Genomic DNA, 19173 nt, shown 5'->3' with positions numbered 1-19173 from the left:
AACACTGTGACATTCCTTTCAACACTCAATTATAAACATTTACAAAAATAAACTAACAGCGAGAGAGTATATAAAATGATAGGAACCCAAATGCAATTTGCATACAGCACAGACTCCAAGAAGCATACAAAGATTATGATTTTGATGATAAACCATAAGGTTTTGGGTGATAAATTTCTAAAATATCTGGAGTCTCCTGCCTGTGGCTAACTCTGTTTTAATCCACAAGTTCTTTTATCTAGTTGAGAGAAATCTCCTACAAAAGAAGGCTGCAAGGACCCTCACTATTTTACAGCTCTATCATATACTAACAATCGGTTCGCCGATATTGAGACACACACACACCACACCCTGCAGCTGCTGCCGCCACACTAGCATCCCAAATGCACTTAGAAAAATGAATCTGATGCCAAAGACTGCAAATAACGTGCATTTCTGAGCCTGGCTGCAGTTATAGAAAAAGTGGCTAACACTGTAAGAGACAGTAAATATTAATTAAAAAAAAAACTACTTGCAAGAGCTGCAATCACCAAGATCACATTTAAAAAAAAATCTTCAGTTGCTATGACCTTTCATTCTCCATCACTATGTTTTAGTCATGGGTTTACCTGATCAAAAAAAGCATGCAGTATATATAAACAGCATCGTCGCACCTTACCTTTACAATGCCTACTTTATCTATTATCACAATGCCATAGTACAACTTTTTCAGACAAAGAGACAAGCAGATCTGTTGTAGCAGTAAAGCCAGTACTTTGGGACTGAAGTGGAGTCTAGCAGGTTCTCAATATTATATACAGATTAGTCAGAGAGAAGAGAACACCAACTTCATGACTCAGTGATTCTTCACTAACATTTTCTAGCTCTAGCAACTTCATAATAAGAGTCCCCCAGAGTTACTGAGAATTCTTCAGTGTGATTAATAAAAGAATTACCACATTTCTGAAAACTGCAATGAAGTTGGTGTTTTTCCTATGGTTTGTCACCTTTGCTTTTCAGGATATTCTTCTGAATCAGTACAGTCTGCTAAGTTTTAAATTACTCTCTCCTTAGCACGCCAAGGGTTTGGATTTTTTTAAAAAAACTTTTGCTCAAAAAATCTTTAGCTGCACGTTACCATGGTGCAGCAATACCCTCTTTTTCCAATACTTTTGTGTCCATTTCCATTACAAACTATGCAGACATCTCTCATAAATGAAGAAAAGCTGCATGTGAGAGGAAAGGAAACAGTCTCGATTCTCTGGAATTAACATATTCCTGAAATGGCAGGAGTTAGAAATTTTTCCATTGGAGCTGGGGTTAACCTTCCAGCAAAACACACACAGTTTACTTATATTTCCTAGCCTGCCACATCACTTTCACCCATAGTGCACAACAGCAGAGTACAGTAGCACATCCACATATTTTAATGAAAATCTAGAATGAGGGGAGTTATACTTCAGTTGATTGGGGGGGGGGGGGGCGCTTTAAATGATGTTTATACTTATCACTTGGAGTTGAGCAGCATTCCAACCTTCAGTGTTCCTGACTCTTCAGATTAGAATTAAATTAGAGGCTTTCTTCAGAATATTTACACTGTTCTATAGGTGCCTCCATCACATGTTTTATAAACATTCTATTGAGTCTTGTTGACCTACTGGAAGATGGTGTCAGAGTTCAGGGAACATTTACTGATGCTGTGTGTTGCCAGCAAGTTATTTTGTTATTTAATTATACTTTCAAAATGTTAAATATTCCCAGGATTACAAATGTGTTTTTAAAATGTTATTACTATTACATGTTCCACTGAAAACACCAGTGGGATGTTGATGCTTGTTTTTGTGGAGAGAGGAAAAAAAATATGGAAAATAGGGAGCATCCTTCTGCCTCTCAACTTTATTCTATTTAATGAGTCAACCAAAAACTTTTTACCTGCTGATGTGGAAGGTTGCTTCAGCTTTGCAAGTAAATTCAGAGCAAAGTTAAATTATCAGCAACATAGCAGCAGACAAACTCAAGATGAGGGAGGACTTGGGGGTATGTATACAATGCAATGGGAGGTGTGACTGCAGTATGTGTATACATACCCAACCAGCTTTGATCTAACTAGCTCCAGACTCCAGTAACAATAGCAGGGAAGCCACAAACCATGGGTGGCAGCACAAGCTAGCTCAGAGTGGGCAAACTTTTTGGCCTGAGGGCCACATCGGGGTTCCGAAACTGTATGGAGGCCGGGTAGGGAAGCCTGTGCCTCCCCAAACAGCCTGGCCCTTGCCCCCTATCCGGCCTCTCCAACTTCCCACCCCCTGACTGCCCCACACAGAACCTCCGACCCATCCAACCCCCCCATTCCTTTTTCCCTCACTGCCCCCTCCTGGGACCCCCCGCCCCTAACCACCTCCCTGGGATACCACCCCCTATCCAACCCTCCTGTGTTCTGTCCCCTGACTGCCTCGACCCCTATCCACATCCCCGCCCCCTGACAGGCCCCCTGGGACTCCCATGCCTATCCAACCACCCCCTGCTCCCTGTTGTCTGACTGTCCCCCTGGGACCTCCTGCTCCTTATCCAAGCCCCCCGCTCCCTGACCCCTTCCCATGCTGCTCAGAGCATCAGGACTGGCAGCTGTAAGTAGTACACCGTAAGTAGCACATTCCTACGGGGAGCAATTTCACAGCCATGCTGTTCAGCAGGAGCTTGCAGCCCCGCCACCCAGAGCACTGGTGACATGGCGAGCTGAGGCTGTGGGAGAGGGACAAGGGGCTAGCCTCCCTGGCCAAGAGCTCAAGGGCTGAGCAGGATGGTCCCATGGGCCAGATATGGCCCATGGGCGGTAGTTTGCCCACCTCTGGGATAGCTGCTGGAGTACATATCCAGGGTATATCTATACTGAAATGTAAGTTTAGGTTTTAAATCCAGGCTCAAGCCTAACCCCGTTTCCGCATACACACAAATTGTTCTAAACCAAGACTTGGTCCCAGGACCCATGGAGGTGGAGCCTGAGTCAAGCTGAACCCAGGATACAAGCTCTACTGCCTTTGCAAAGTAGATACAGCCGCACTGGACACATGCTCAGACTCCACCAAAAGTATCCCACAGCCCGCAGGCCAATTTTCTTTGTCTCTGGACAGACAAGTTTTCTCACACTGCACCAAGAACAAAGGACTAGAGTTGCCACATTTTGGAAGGGTGCTAGGATGTTGGTGATATTGATGGTTGGACTTGGGGCTGCATCAAGCAGTGTCTATGTAAGCGGTGGAATGGTCCTGCTATTGTGGGGAACTTTCCTGGCTTATACACTACCCTGGTTAAATGGACTAGAGAAAGGATCTGAGTCCTCTCTCCTACTTCCTTTACCTAGAGGCCTGCCTGACCTCAAGGGTTCCCCTTCCACTCTCCTGTCTGGCAGAATCCTTGCAACCCAAACAAAACTGGACCCAGGATTCCTGGAGGGTTTGACCCCCAGCCCTGCTGTGGTCACTTAAGGCAGGGGCTAGGAGAGAGCAGGGCAAACTATGGCCCACGGGCTGGATCCGGCCCATTAGGGCTTTCAGTCCAGCCTGCAGGACTGCCAGCCCCGTGGCACAGCGGGGCTAAGGCAGGCTCCCTGCCTGCCCTGGCCCCACGCCACTTCTGAAAGCAGCCAGCACCACATCCCTGCAGCCCCTGGAGCGGGGGGCAGAGGGCTTTGTGTGCTGCCCTTGCATGTAGGCACCGACCTGTGCCACTCCCTTTGGCCAGGAATGGGAAACTGTGGCCAATGGGAGCTTCAGGGGTGGTACCCACAGGCAAGGGCTGTGCTTGGTGGAGCTGCCTGCCCCACCCCACCCCACCCCCAGGAGCCACTGCCAGACATGCTGGCCACTTCCGGGAGCAGCGTGGGGCCAGGACAGGCTGTTGCCACCTTGGAGCCACTCGAGGTAAGTGGCTCCCAGCCAGAGCCTGCACCCCAAACCCCTCCTGCACCCCACAGCCCTGCCCTGAGCCCCTTCCTGCACACCATACCCCCAACTCCCTCCTGAACCCCAACCCCCTGCCCCAGCCCTACATTCATGGCCCTGCATACAATTTCCCCACCCAGATGTGGCCCTCGGGCCTAAAAGTTTGCCCACCCCTAGGCTCGGGTGTCCCCACTCCAGAGTGTTCTCTCTGCACTGGATGCTTTCCTGACCCACTGATCCTTACATACAGTTCAAAGCAAATACAATTTTTTCAACAGCAATCAATTTTAAAAAATAAAAGGAAAAAAATGAGAAAGGTTAAAGGAAAACATGTAACCCCACTCTGTGGAACAGGGACATCACAACTAGCATTTCTGGAATGTAAGGGAAGTTCACAGTCTGTTCCTCACAAGTCGCAGGCTGAGTTTTAGTAAGGGTACAACAGTCCCCTTACATCTATACAGAAATAAAAGGACTGAGGCATGGCTAAGGCTGGCCTGAGTCAGCTCACTTGGGTTCGTGGGGCTAAAATTCGCTGCATAGACATTCAGGCTTGGGCTGGAGTTTGAGCTCTGGGACCCTCCACCCTTGCAAGGTTCCAGAGCTCAGGCTCTAGTCTGAGCCCAAATGTTTATACAGCGGATTTTTGCCCTGGAGCCCAATCCCAAATCAACTGACGTGGCCAGTCAAGGGTTTTTTATCCTTGTGTAGACATACCTGTACTGTAGATGCTAGAGCACCAGATTGAGACCTGGGTTCAAAAATTCCTAATCTTGGGTTACAAGTGACTGTAGATGCTCAAGACTTAAGTTAACTCGAGTTCTACTAATCCTAGGCTCACATTGCAAGGTAGACATACCCCCAATGTCCTGGGCAGGTTTCTACAGCCTGTGCTTCAACAGCTTCATTACTATTGTTATTTAAGCTAGCTGGATCAAAGCTAGCTTGGGTATGTCTACGGGTGTTACAGTCACACCTCTGATTGTAAGATAGGCATGCCCTCAGAAATTTTCACCTAGGAACTCCTGTTTTCATCAACACCCAGGTCTGGAACAGAACTATGTTTGGCTTTAGGTTGGTTATACTTACTGAACATAGCATCTTACCCAATCACATTAAAACAAGGAGTGTAACTCTCAGCCAGTAATGGCTGTAGATAGGGATTTAGTGTCATGCAGATTGCCTACTTCTGGATAGTACCACTAAACTGCTTTATCCTTAATTATACCTTCAGATTCTTATTTACTAATAATTAAACAAATTAACAGCAGAGGATAGGAAATTGGTAGAAACCATGCCAATGAGCTCAGTGAGACCAACTGTGTTGCACTAAACATTTTTGGAAGAGAGCTTTGAGGAAAAAAGGAGGAATGCCATTTAATGAGTTTGGAAGGCAAAGGCAAAACAAAGGACACTTTCACACATCAAGTTATCATGAGATACTCTCCCAACTGTGATTCAACAAACGTAACTGTGAATAGGAGGTGCACATGAAGCTCACCATGGCAAGGGCCGAATAATAATAATACCTTGCTCTTCATCATTAGATCTGAAAGTGCTATATAAATAAGGTCAGTATCATTACCTCCATTTTACACATGGAGGAAATTGAGGTACAGGAAGGTGAAGAGGCTTGCTTAAATTCACCAGTGACAGAGCCAGGAACAAAACCCAGGTCTCCTGAATCCCACTTCACTGCTCTATTTCTGCCTCCCTATGTGAGACACAGTACGTGTCAAAGACCCCAAAAAGGAGGATACAGAATTATTTACATAGGAAACTTGAAATGCTTTTGCATTCCTTCCCTTAGTATAAATTACTCCTTCTATACCCCCTGTTATATTATTTTAATTTCTGATGTAAATTATTTTGGTAATAAATGTGAGGAGATAGCCAATTTGTGAGGAACATAAGTAATTTTGGGACTTGAGAGACATGAAAGTATATCAGGTAACTCCTACCCACATTAAGCCAATTAACAGAAACCGATCAATATACTGGCAATTATGATAACACAAACAAATTGTGGAAAGACATACAAAAGAGCAGGAAGGAATCAGTAAGTAATTTGTATCCGCTGTTGGGATGTTGATGATAGGAGCCATTAATAAAACAGAGAATTCTTGGAAGCTGATAAAAGTTAAAAAGCCATTCTTTTTAGTTGGTATGGGTTAGTATTTTGAGTACCATTGTGAAACTATTTAGCAAATGAAGACTTGATTTGACACAATTTGGAGATAAATTGAGCTCAGATTAACAAAAATTAACTGATTTGTCAATGTAGAACTCTAAATTGACACTTGAAGACTAGATTGAACTACTTACAATAATTATGTAATTGACAGTATCGATCAATTTTAAATGGTATTTTAAAATAGAATCTTCTTTGAAAAACAATCATTTTAAAAAGCCAGTTTTAGGGTGGATATTCCAAGGAGATTAGGAGCAGTTCATCAAAGTATAAGGTGGAAGGGAGATTTGGGTTCCACTTGTAGTGTCTACTACTAGCTCCAGAAAAGTCATATGAAAATAAATATCCATTAGCTATGAAGCCATTTATTCATGTTGCTGATTTTTACATTTTTTGTAAGGGCTGGGAAAGGAAGTTAAAAGGCACACATTTTGTATTTTTGGGGGGAAAAATTATAAAAACTAGCAACTAGTCAAAATTAAATTAATACTGGGTAAACTGGAGTATAACCACCACAGGTCTGCTGCATGTAAGAAGAGATCATGAACTTGTAAATGCTGGAGGAAAGATCTGACATAGAACAGTAAGATCCATAGCAGTCTGACTGAAAACAAACAACTGGAAAACAGTACAACTGAATTATTGAGTTTGAAAAATTAGAAAATGCTCTTAAAGCACTGAAACTACTACAGAATTGATTTCAGAGTCTAAATATAGTTCTTTAAATGTATATTTCATCTTTAGGGCAGAGACTGTATTTTAATGTGTCTGTACAATGCCCTGCACAATGGGGTTTTGACCCTGATTGTATTACAGTAGCACTAGAAGCTCCAAATAAATGTGTATTTAAGTATTATTATAGCAGGAAGTTGAAATTCCTTCAAATATTGGAGATAGCTGGCTTTCCTGCACTATGAAATACAACATTTTGAGATCCTGGCAGGGATGGCTCTAGGCATTTTCCTGCCCCAAGCACGGCAGGCAGGTTGCCTTCGGGGGCTTGCCTGTATAGGACCCGCTGGTCCCGGGTGACCAGCGGACCCTCCGCAGGCATGCCGCTGAAGGCAACCTGCCTGCCGCCCTTGTGGCGCTGGCAGAGTGCCCCCCGCGGCTTGCCACCCCAAGCACGCGCTTAGTGTGCTGGGGCCTGGAGCCGCCCCTGGATCCTGGGCAATAACAGTTGCTATACTAAATGGAAGGCATTATTACATGCTTTATTACAGTGTGCAGTTTCTGATTAAGCTGATTAAGACAATTTATTTCTTGAAGGCTTTTAATCAACGCTGGATGTCTGTCTAAACATACGCTATAGCGCAAACAAAATGCCATGAACTTGCTGCAGAAATTACTTGGTGAGATTCCATGATTTGTCTTATACTGGTGAAGGGGGTTGCCACACTACAGAGGTACATACGGATGGTCATAATGGTACTTTTCTGGCCTTCAAAATTTAAGGATCTTCAATTCAAAACTGAACATCAGTTCAGGATTATAAAATCTGTTTGAAGTTGGTCCAGCCCAATGGAAATTGTGCATCGTGCCATAGTTCCAACAGGATTAATTAGTTAGTTGCCAGTAATTAAGCCACCATTGAACAATTTGCTAGTGTTCAGGCTGATTCACACAACAATTGGCTAGAGTCATAATGATATCAAGTGCTCAATTCAGTAATCTCCCAAAGGAAATAAACCTTATTTACACCATTACTGTAAGATGCTCAGAGTGAGGCCTGCAATGCCAACAATTGCAAAACTTTAACCTTTTCCCAACTAATTACAATCGATAAAACTGATTCCTCTCCCATACTGCACCTGCCAACGTTTGAGAGCTCTGAATAGCGACAACTGAGGAGAGGAACACAACACATTTAATATTGAAATGCATTGGAATTAGAGCTCTTTTTGGAAGGCCAGAGTGGAAAAGTGATGTTTTATGCACAAGGGCAGTTGGCATGTACATCTTCCTCCTGGAATTCACAGCCTGATCTCGGGAGAGTCCATAGGATTTTACAGTACAGGTATCCCACTCTACTCAGCTTCTCCTGCTTTTGAGAGATAATGACAGTGGACTATAGAATATGTTTTATTCTAAATTATTTCATGTTGGAAAAGTCCACAATAACAGAATTAACCAGTTCTTTAAAAAAAAAAAAAAAAAAAGATTCTAGAGAATAAATCATCAGTACTCTGAAAGACAAATAATTGAAAGCACACAAGATCTCTTATTTATATCACACCTTACCATCACCAAAGATCCCAAGATAGCATATTAAAGTTCTGTACTTTACAATGAGAGAAAGCCAACTCTCTCCAGCATTTGAAAGCCAGATATGATTTCCAGTCCCTACTCTACTAATGTGATAAAATAAAAAGTAATCAAAACAAACCAATAGCAGCAAGAGATTTTTTTTCCAGGCTACTTAAACTAGTTTAAATTGTGTCACACACACAAAAGGAAAATTGCTTTTGCTTAGGTAACAGGCACCGCTTTAGAAAAACAGACAGGTAGCCACCCTCAAAGTAAATTGCCTTGGATTAAACTACCATACTAAAGGAAGTATTTACAGCATGTGAAGCATGGCTCAAATGACTGGACATTTAAGTGTTCTACACAGTAATGTTAATTGATTTACTTTTCTGACTACAGGAAAGCCTTTTGGTCATCGAGCTATTAAAATGATATAATTAGACTTGTTATTACATTGCCATTTTGATTATAAAGAGACTATGGAAGAGAAGGCAGCTAAAACACTGGTGCCTGAGGCATACTTACAGGTTTTTAGAACCCTTGGATTCAACCACACCCCTATTTGTGGGGGAAGAGAGTGGAGGGAGCGGCTAACAGGAGGGGAACTAAAAGGGAGAAAATATCTGACTTTTTTCCTCATGAAGATTTCTTGCAAATTGTTCCAAGTGGGAGGAGAATAGGAGATGTTAGCACCTTCCCACCAAGCCTGCTCACCTAACCAGTCGATCTCTCAGAATGATACAAGGGCCAGGGGAAGAGATGACTCCTGGCAAGAACTGGAAACAGCAATTTTGGAGCAACAGGGATAAGGCCCAGCCAGGGTTCCCCACTAACAGCTAGAGGTTCCCCCTCTTTCCCCACCCACCCTGGTAGAGCCCATGGATGCCGCCATTGTCAGTAGACAAACTGCACTGAACAGTTTGAACACTGGATATTCCTCTGTCTGCTGGCTTCTGGCTTCCCCCAATCACTTCCTTCTCCTCAGCTGCTAGTCTCAGTCTGCCTGTACTCCATGGGTAAAATGAGGGTTCAGAATAGCATCTCCTCCACCAGCGGCAGTTAAAGTAGAGAAGAGTCCGCTACAGTTACCAGGAAAAGGAATTTCTCCTTTACCTCAGGGGGTACAAGCCTATGATTTGGTGCTAAAGATCTGAATTTCAAACCTCACTAATAACCCACAGCAGGTTATTATAAATGTCTTCCTCTACATTGTTCTTTTTTCTCTCCAACTCTGCTTCTATCCTGTCTCAGTGTCCTTCTTCCTTTTGTCTTCTTGTTCCATTTCCTGTTGCTTTGCATTTATTTAACCTTTCCTGCCATTCTCCCTCATTCCACCACGTTTACCAATCCATCTATATTTATTTTTTTATGATTGTGTGAGATTATAGTTATAAAAGCAATTATATTATATTCTTCTGCTCCAATCATCATGCCAGGACTTTGGTGCTTGCCCTTAATTTGTTTAGCACTCTGCATTCCCTTATTAGTCAAAGAAAATAGTCTCCTTGCACTTATCTGCTATCCCACTTCTTTATAAGCAGCATCTTGCCACAACTGTCTTTGCCTTTTGCTTTAATTCACCTATCCAGAGGAAATATTTTAATTCAAATTTATTCTTAATAGAACTTAAGGTCACCTGATGTAGAGTGTGGAGGGTCCCATAGGGCTTTAAAGGTAAAGAGGAGAGAACTTGAGAAAAGAGTAACATGGAATTGCAGATGTCTTGTTATGGCTTACTCTGATTGGTTTCAAGAGTGTCCTTTATACCAGGGATATGCAGAGGTCTTCCAGGGGGTACATCAACTCATTAAGATATCTGCATAGTTTTACAACAGGCTACATAAAAAGCACTAGCAAAGTCAGTAAAAAACTAACATTTCATACAGATTACTTTTTTTATACTGTTCTATATACTGTAGACTGAAATGTAAGTACAATATTTATATTCCAATTGATTTATTTTATAATTATGTGGTAAAAAAATGAGAAAGTGAGCAATTTTTCAGTAACAGTGTGCTATGACACTTTTGTATTTTTATGTCTGATTTTGTAAGCAAGTAGTTTTTAGGTGAGGTGAAACTTGGGATACACGAGACAAATCAGACTCCTGACAGGGGTACAAGAGTCTGGAAAGACTGAGAGCCACTGCTTTATACTGTGGCTTCTTTCATGTTGATTTGTAATAATAAATTTTGAGTAGTGATCTTCAGCAGTGGAACTCAAAGCATATTGACAAACACAAACACTGATGCAGTTTTCCAATACTAAGCCAGACAAGTATACCTAAGTTTTATATGGGTAAACTGTTTGGTGACTTGCCTAAGATGGTGACAACCAGAAGTGTAACCCCTTGCCTAAGATGGTGACAACCAGAAGTGTAACCCCTAACTCCTGATTCCCAGTTCCTGGCTCTAGTCCCTGCCCATATTCCCCTCACCCCCTTAACACCATTGGTATTGTAATGCTGTGCATGTTAGTCACATTTTGGTAAATTACAGCTGCTGCAATATTGAGGCCTGTCAGGAATTACACAGAAGCTTGTCTTCTGAGTCAGGCTTAACCCTCGTTTGCTCCCTCAGACTTGAAAATGCTTCCCAGTAACAGTCCATGAGCTGATCCATTCTCAATTTTTAAAAGATAAAGGAAATAGTTCTTACCTTTCCTCAGGATGACAAGCCCAGAGTGCCTTTAACTGTTTATCATAAAGGAGGACGAGATTTTAACAAACATCCTCTCGCAAACAGTTTGGAACCAGAACAAAACTGCAAGGTAATGTGCTAATTTAAGTGTTATTGCTGACGTTTGTATCCACAACCATTTAGTTTTCTGTGTTCCAGCTTCCTCCAGGGTTCGCTCTTTATTGCAGCTCCTCCTCCATCTGAACAAAGCTTTATATTGCCTTAGCAGGCCTAGAGAACTGGGGGAGGGTGTTCTGTATTTCTGTCACTGGTAGTGCCTATTTATCAAATCAGTTTACTTTTTTTAGTTTTCTCACAGATATCAGAGTAAGCCCAAATCAAAACTTTGTATCCAAATGTCTTTTAGAATTGGGCTGGGATGCAAGTGAAATGTAGAGCTGAGTCCAAATTTTGTAGCTGAAGCCAGTTTCTGATATCAGGGAACAGTTTCCCATCAATTTGATTATAATAAAAAAAGGTTCTACCAGGATTTTTCAGGGGCTTGGATATGATTATTTGAAGGTATTGAGGCTTACAGTCCTACTCTCCCCCCCCTCCCCCGCAATACTTCCCCTCTCCTCCCAAAAGCAGATTCAGTTTCTCAATAGTATCTGTATCCTTTCTACATTCATTCAGTTTAACTTTTTCTTTTCATATAGACTCTCTAGTAGGGTGTGCCACAAATGTGCATAATGCTTGCAATTTAATTTTGGCTTTTCTGTCAGCAAAGGAAGAAATAATTTGTCTTCAGGCCGTTAAACAATGGTATCTATGATCACTCTTTTTAAAACACAAATCCTCAAAAAGTTTTCAGAAAAATGAGAAAAAGGGACAAATCCATCTTGAGCTTTGCTGACAGAGGATTAGAGAAGGATAAAAACATTCTTGAGTGCATGATTCTCCATATTTACCATCCCTGCCATTAAAAAAAGAAAGTGGATTGCTGCACAAGTACTCATTCCTTCCTCCAGCTTTCCTATAATCCCTGAAATGCTTGTATTCTGAAATACTCCAAGTCAGACTTCCTTATTTGGTTGCTGGAGCTGTTCTTTGTCTTGTTCAAACATTCTGGTAAAACTGCACGCCTCCCTCTACCCCCATGTCCTCCCCCAGTTCTATAGATATAGCCTGACTTCAGCAGGTCACCCTGACTCAGCCTCCTTTGTAGTTCGCTAACCAATCACACATCAGTTATGCCCATTTAAGGAGTACCTTTCCTTTCGGAAATCATCAAGGCAAGACAGAGTTTTCAGCTGTTTGGAAACTTTGCTTTGTTACAGACACTGAAGTCAGCATAAAACAGGGATTTCACAGAATTATTTTATCTGCTCAGAAACTAGACATTGCTACAGAACATGTTTATTTTTTTTAAAAAGCTGCATTGCAACTCAATTTGAGATCACTTTTTATTCTTCAGTTGTTTGCTGCTTAGCCTTGTACTTTTTAAATGTGCAAACACACAGTATTTAGAGGTTAGTCTAAACAGTAAGAATGTTTAATATTCTGTAGGACTGGGTATTACAGACAAGGTGACAGAGAAATTATGCTCTGTATGTTTAAAATAACTCCCAAAAGTAAACATTTTTCGGATTTTTTTCACTATATTCTAGAATGGAAATGAATCAGGCATTTAAGGTGACAGTGAATCATCTTAGGATTTCACTTTTTGTCTGAGCAAAAAACCCATCTCCTAATAATGTTAGCTATCTCAGAAAGAAAATGCAGTGGCCAAGTTGTTCTATTAGACCAGTGACACATATAAGACTAGATAAAGCCCTAGAAAGTGTACAGTAAGGAATAGTCCTTCACTCTTGGGTGCTGGAGAAGGTTATCTATCAGAGCATTTCCCATGTATTATTGTTGCTTATTATTTACATACTGCTACCAGCATGCCATGTATTCAGAAGACTAATATGAAAATATTGTAAGAACTGACATGCTAACATAACATGAAAATATAAGACAGGGAAACAGCAAGATAGAGTGTGTAGACATATGAATCTTGCTGGTTCCATAATTTTCATTCTGATCTTTTATGTTTAATTTTCTCTGAGTGTAGGATAATGGGCCTTTTTGAAGAATCATTCTTCAAACACAGGCAGAGTGAATCTTTCAAAATAAAATCTGAGAGTATAACAACCGTATTTTAAGAAGATATATATTGAATGTACATGATTCTGCAATGAAAGTTGAAACAAAGCAACCAAATTAACATGATCTTGGAAGGTATCTATAATTGGCTAGGGAAATTCTTAAAGAGCTGTGACCACTTACAAGGAAATACCTTCTATTATGTAATGTTTCACAAGTGGTGAAGATCTTATTAAACAGGGCTCTGAATGATAGTCCAGTAACTCCTCACTTTAAGTCGTCCCGGTTAACGTTGTTTCATCGTTACGTTGCTGACCAATTAGGGAACATGCTCATTTAAAGTTGTGCAATGCTCCATGTAGGGGTTTGGCCAGGGCTTGTTCCCTTCTAGGGCGGCAGGGAACCAGGCCACCTCACTACTTAGGTCTGGTGAGTCGGAATTAGCCAGGCTTGGTGGCAAACAGTCAGCATCTCAGGCCCTCAGGCAGGGGCTGAGCAAACAGTTTAATATTAGCAAGCTCAGGCCCTGGGTCAGGGCGGGGCAGCAAACAGTCAGGAGCTCAGGCCCTCAGACAGGGGCTGAGCAGACAAATAAGTTTAGGAGGCCCAGGTCCTAGCTCTGAAGGACCAGGGAGAGGGGGAGACTGCCACCTGCACGTTGGGTAGTCATGATTTTTAGTTCACTTTCACAGTCAGTGCAAACAAGCAGTTTTTTTTGTTTGTTTGTTTTTTTACCTTGACTTCTACTTCCTTCTGTTACAGGAGCAGCACCGGAATCCCATCCATCGTCGCCACTTGTTATATCCTTGGAGGCAGTCGGTTTAGGAAGAAATCACTTGAGGCCAGACAGCAGACAGCTAACAAAACTACCATTTATTTACACACACACACACACACACACACAGAGCTCACCTAACCGGCTGAAACAGGCCAAGCTATCTAGGCTATCCCTTAATAATCTAACTCAGTTGCCATGGGAACAAAAACCATGACAACCAAATACACAACAATAAAATGTTACATGCACAGCAGAGACAGAGTTTGGCAACTAAATCTTCTGAAGATTTAATCTGTAGCAAGTTTAGTACAGCCCAAGGCTGCAAGAACTGAGCAGGATTTCACTGCAATTATTGCTCCAGGCTGGTGAGGTGATAGGCACTTGAACTGAGAGGCTGTCTTTCCTACGCTGTCATGCTCCCTCTGCTTTTACCCAGGTTGCAAGGTGATGGAAGACGAGCAGCCTGCCTGAAATGCAGGGGGAACAAGAATGGGATGGGTTGTGAGGTGTGTGTGTTTGAGTGAGTGAGAGAGACCTTAATTTTGTCATTTCTTAAGTACTGAGTGCTTGGCTTTGCAACCTTAATATGTATAATGTAATATAGAGAGTGGCAAACACCCTCCCCTCAATCACAATGCTTACTGTATCTGTCAGCCTTCCCAGTGCTGCTTCTCTTTGACCAGCCGTTGTTTTTAACAGCAATGCAGACGTTTGATGCACAGGAATACTTAAAGGGTTTGCATCATCCGTCTCTCTGTAGCATAGTTATCAAAGTTCTGGAGAAGCATAAGGTTTGGCAAACAGCTATTCAAGCAGGACAAAAATAAAAGCAAAGGAATCTGATAGCATAGAACTGCATTGCACAGCAAGAATGCATTGTTTAAGACAGCTTTGATATTCCTTCAGGAAAGCAGCATATCAAAATACTCTACTTGATACGCCTTTGTGCATATGGAATTCTGAAATTATTTTACTGAAGGTCATGTTTAGAAACCACCATGTTCTACAAAGGAGGATGATTCTAATAGAAGATTACACATTTTGTTGCCTCCTTCAAAAGAGTACAGTTTTATATTCACAAAACTGTTTAGATTGCACATCATATAACATTTTAACTACAGAGACTAGTTCCCAGACAGATACAGTATTTCCCTCTCCACCCTCCTGTTAACTGGGTAAGAACAGGAGAAGATAGTTTTTAGGAACCATATTTTAGAAAACTGGAATTGTTCTGTCTTGAATTTTGTTTTGTTTTGTTTCTCTATGCAGTTCCATGAAACAATCTAACCTTCAGCATTCTGAAGCAGCTACAGCATATATTGCATAAAACTTTAATACAGTTGTATACTAAATATACAAACATGGAAATCCAGAACAGTCTGAACAGCTCCAGAACATAAACTGTAATGCTTTAAAGCTTCCTCTTTTGGGTATCATCTTCTGAGAAAAGAACATTTTGTCCATTAAAATGTAAAGCTTTACAAATGGCACATTCGGGGGACTTTTTTTCAAGCCAACCCGGACAGTGGTTAGTTCTAAATGGAATCAAAGTGGTACGAAACTGAGAGAGTAGTATGAAAATATTTCTGGCTTTTTAAGAGTATAAACTGGTATTTATTGGTATATTTTTTCTTAAGGTGCAGCCACATTGAAGGTCTGATAACCTTTCAGTGTAAGCATATTATGCCTTGTTTAATCCACCACAATGCAGTCATGATTGTGGATTTCTTGTGCATCAGGCAAGGAATCTTGGCAGGTAGCATTTTACCTTTATAAATACTGAATTAGTTTTAAGAGGCTATTTTAGATTCACAAATAGGCTTTAAGATGAAAGTTAATGTTAAGGGAGAGATGATCAGAAAAGGCACAAAGGGGAGCTGCCTTTTGTGACACTGAAAATCTCCTGAGAGTTTTGCATCTGACCATGAGAATTCAATTCTTTGAAGAAAAAAAAACAGTGCTCAAGTTTCGGAAGCACTGGTGGAGACTCTTATGCTAGTTTAGATAGTAAATGCTTATTCACGTACAATTGGCACATTACCACTAAAGTGAATACTCAAAATATGGCTGCAAAGGATTTGCTCCTTAGGGGAGGAGTCCTGGGAAGGAGATGGCTATGTCCAATTAACATTGTGTGTGACGCTGCAAATCTCCAGTGGGATGCTAGGAGTTTGTCTATCAACAGCAACATATCAGTAAATAATAGGTCTTAAAACAGCAAGTTTCATATATAATAGTACTGGATTTATTTAGTATTTTCAGTACTTTTACTGATAGCAACTTATTGTGGGAAGAATTATTTTGATAGAAGTGTTATAGTTAGAAAGGATGATTGTTATATCTTAAGTTTCTTGATGACTGTTTATACTACAGTTCCTAAAAATGCTCTTGTCTAGCAGAGGTACTTTAATCACAATTTAGCTACAACTAGGACATGCAGTCTGACAAAACTGAGTGTTTTCAAAGATCAGAATATGAGTCTGTTTCTGGCTTGAAAGGGATAGCATTGCAGACATACAGTTTGTGTTAATGTATTTATTCATGCTCTATGACCAAAATTAGACTTTTAAGAACAAGTTAGACATTTTCCAGCAATAGGTTGGGTGCCAATAAGGAATGACTGATAACTGTATATTTTCCCTTAGAATTATTTTACTTTGATTAAACTGAAAACAAAATATGTGCACCAAGCCTTTCACCACAATACTAATACACAGGGTTCATATTTGCAGGGACACAACACCCCCTTATTAAAATATAGTCCCCAAAACTGAGCATAATGATTCACATGTCTGCTAACTAATGGCATATTAACACATTAAAAACTTACAGAACATAGCCACAGATACAATGTATCCTTTAAAACACACACACACACACACACACACACACACACAGAGAGAGAGAGAGAGAGAGAGAGAGAGAGAGAGATCTGTGCAGAGCCAAAAATATTCTTCAATAATTTATTTGCAAAATCCAAAGGAAGCCTCTTTCTGGCCTGGGCAAAAAGAGACATTCCCACAGGTATCCCATTACCAAACATTATAATGAAACATTGTTTACTGCTCTGCGGGGTCTATTCAGCTCATGGAAAATCTATTCTGAAAGACTACTGTGTTCATTTTACAACTTCACACATTGTCATGCTGTAAAATCCATACTTGTTCTCATTTATACTGAGGGAGACAGCTCCAATCTTCTCCCCTACCCCATAGAATTTAAAATAAATAGTTTGTACTGGTAAAGACATTTTTGTTAATATACTGAAATCAGCAGTTACACTCTGAGAAAAGATATAAACATAAGGTGGATGTACTGTCAAGACCAATACTTGAAAAGGTCTGTGCGCAGGAGAGTGTTATGTTGCCTTTAAATGAAATTAGTCTATATCATACATAGATTAAGGTGTCAGAATGGACTGCTATGATATCCCATTTTGACTACCAGTCTAACAGGTCTATACAGTAGCTCTCACTTCAAAGTAATCAATACAACAATGTTAATATCATTTGTATTTGACAAAGTTGTAAAGAAAAAGACATTCCATCTGATACAAAGTCCTCACACCATGGCTATATTTGTAATTGACCATTTATTCTCACATTAAATTTTATGAGAAAGCTTTCAACGTAAAATCATCATAGATCCTCATTCAAATTTCTCACTGTAATAAAATGTCTTATCTTATGCAAGTTCTTTTGCCACTGACAGCAGCCTTAAAGAGTTGTAGCAGAGGGAGTGTAGTAGCACTAGGAAGAGGTTTAGCCATATTCATTCATATAGGTAGACAGAAATACTTTGCAAAAAGGACTCTGTTCCTCCACTCCCCATCCCTAAATGCTGCTCCTGCGCCTAACAATGGGCCAGAAGGCAGCCAAATTCCTTAGCTAAGATTCTTCCAAGATGAAAGTAGTTGCCAAGCCAACCTCCTGTTACCCCTAAGCATAAGGGCATGCCAGATGATTTCTAGGGAGGGATAGAATGACTGCAGCAAACTGCACTCTAGCAATCCCTGCTTAGCCAGTATCCCTGGGGGACATGTTCAGCCAGTGTAGTTTAGGTTGACAAAATATGCTGAGGGGCTGAATGGTCCTCCAGGTGCCAGGAGCAGCAAACTACTCCCCTTCTGCTTCACCCAGCTCATACTGTGTGCAGCTATGGATTGAGGGCAGAATGTTGTAGAGCAGAGGTGGGCAAACTACAGCCCACAGGCCGGATCTGGCCTCTTAGGCCTTTGGATCCTGCCCACGGGATTGCCCTCTATGGCGCTCTGGGCCCCACGCTGCTCTCAGCAGCAGCTGGCCCAGTATCCCTGTGGCCCCTGGGTCCTTGCCTCCAGCCACCACCCGCCGCAGCTCCCATTGGCCGGGAACGGGGAACCACGACCAATGGGAGCTTCATGGGAGGCATCTGGAGGCGTGGCAAGGGCAGCGCATGCAGAGCCCTCCCCCTGCCTCCTCAGAGGCCACAGTGCTTCCTGGAGTGGCGCGGGGTAGGGGACAAGTCAGGCATGCAGGGACCCTGCCCTGGCCCCGGTGCATGTTGCTGCCACCCCAGAACCTGAACCTCTCCTGCACCCTGTCCCCAAACTCCTTGCCCTAAGCCCCTTGCCTGCACCATGCACCCCTCCTGCATCCCAATCCCCTGCCCTGAGCCCCCTCTCAGTCCACAACCCTCCTGCAGCCCTGCCCTGAGCCCCCTCCTACACTCTGCACCCCTCCTGCACTCCAATCCCCTTCCCTGAGCCCCCTCATACACTCTGCACTCTCCTTTGCCCCATTGCTTGCCCCAAGACCCTTCCTGTACTCCACACCCGCCCCACTCCACACTCCCTCCTGCACCCCAACCCCCTGCCCCGGACCTGCATACAATTTCCCCACCCAGATGTGGCCCTCGGCCCAAAAAGTTTGCCCACCCTTGTTATAAAATCTTAATATGGATATGCTCTGAAGTGTCCATAGCCTCTGTTTGCCAGAAGCTGGGTGACAGGGGATGGATCACTTGATGATTACCTGTTTTATTCATTCCCTCTGAAGCATCTGGCATGGGTCACTGTCGGAAGACAGGATATCAAGCTAGACAGACCATTGGTCTGACTCACTATGGACATTCTTATGTTCTTATAATTAACAGCATCAGCCTTCCCTGTTAAAGGTACAGGAGTTTTTCTTTTATGGTGGAGTTAAAGTAGGGGGGAGTTTGGTCTATGAGGTGTAAAACACGGTTACTCACCTTTGTAACTGTTGTTCTTCGAGATGTGTTGCTCAT

At 42.1% G+C, this 19173-nt stretch overlaps 1 protein-coding gene across 6 annotated transcripts in view; it reads right to left on the bottom strand.

Annotated features, from left to right (window-relative positions):
- Positions 1-19173, bottom strand: part of PALLD (palladin, cytoskeletal associated protein) — a 345921-nt gene that overhangs the window by 109862 nt on the left and 216886 nt on the right. The window contains exon 1 of one of the 6 annotated variants that reach the window (XM_075066365.1): positions 11016-11594. The exons of 4 other annotated variants lie outside the window; for them this stretch is intronic. The gene's annotated coding sequence lies outside the window, so the exon portion shown is untranslated. Of the gene's footprint in view, positions 1-658; positions 847-11015; positions 11595-19173 lie in introns of those variants that run through there. One more of the 6 variants, XM_032803662.2, reaches the window with a different exon arrangement.

Source organism: Chelonoidis abingdonii, chromosome 5 (genome assembly GCF_003597395.2).
Source record: "Chelonoidis abingdonii isolate Lonesome George chromosome 5, CheloAbing_2.0, whole genome shotgun sequence".
In the NCBI taxonomy this organism is placed as follows: domain Eukaryota; kingdom Metazoa; phylum Chordata; order Testudines; family Testudinidae; genus Chelonoidis; species Chelonoidis abingdonii.
Note: the sequence above shows the minus strand (reverse complement) of the source record. Positions and strands in the feature narration are given on the sequence as shown.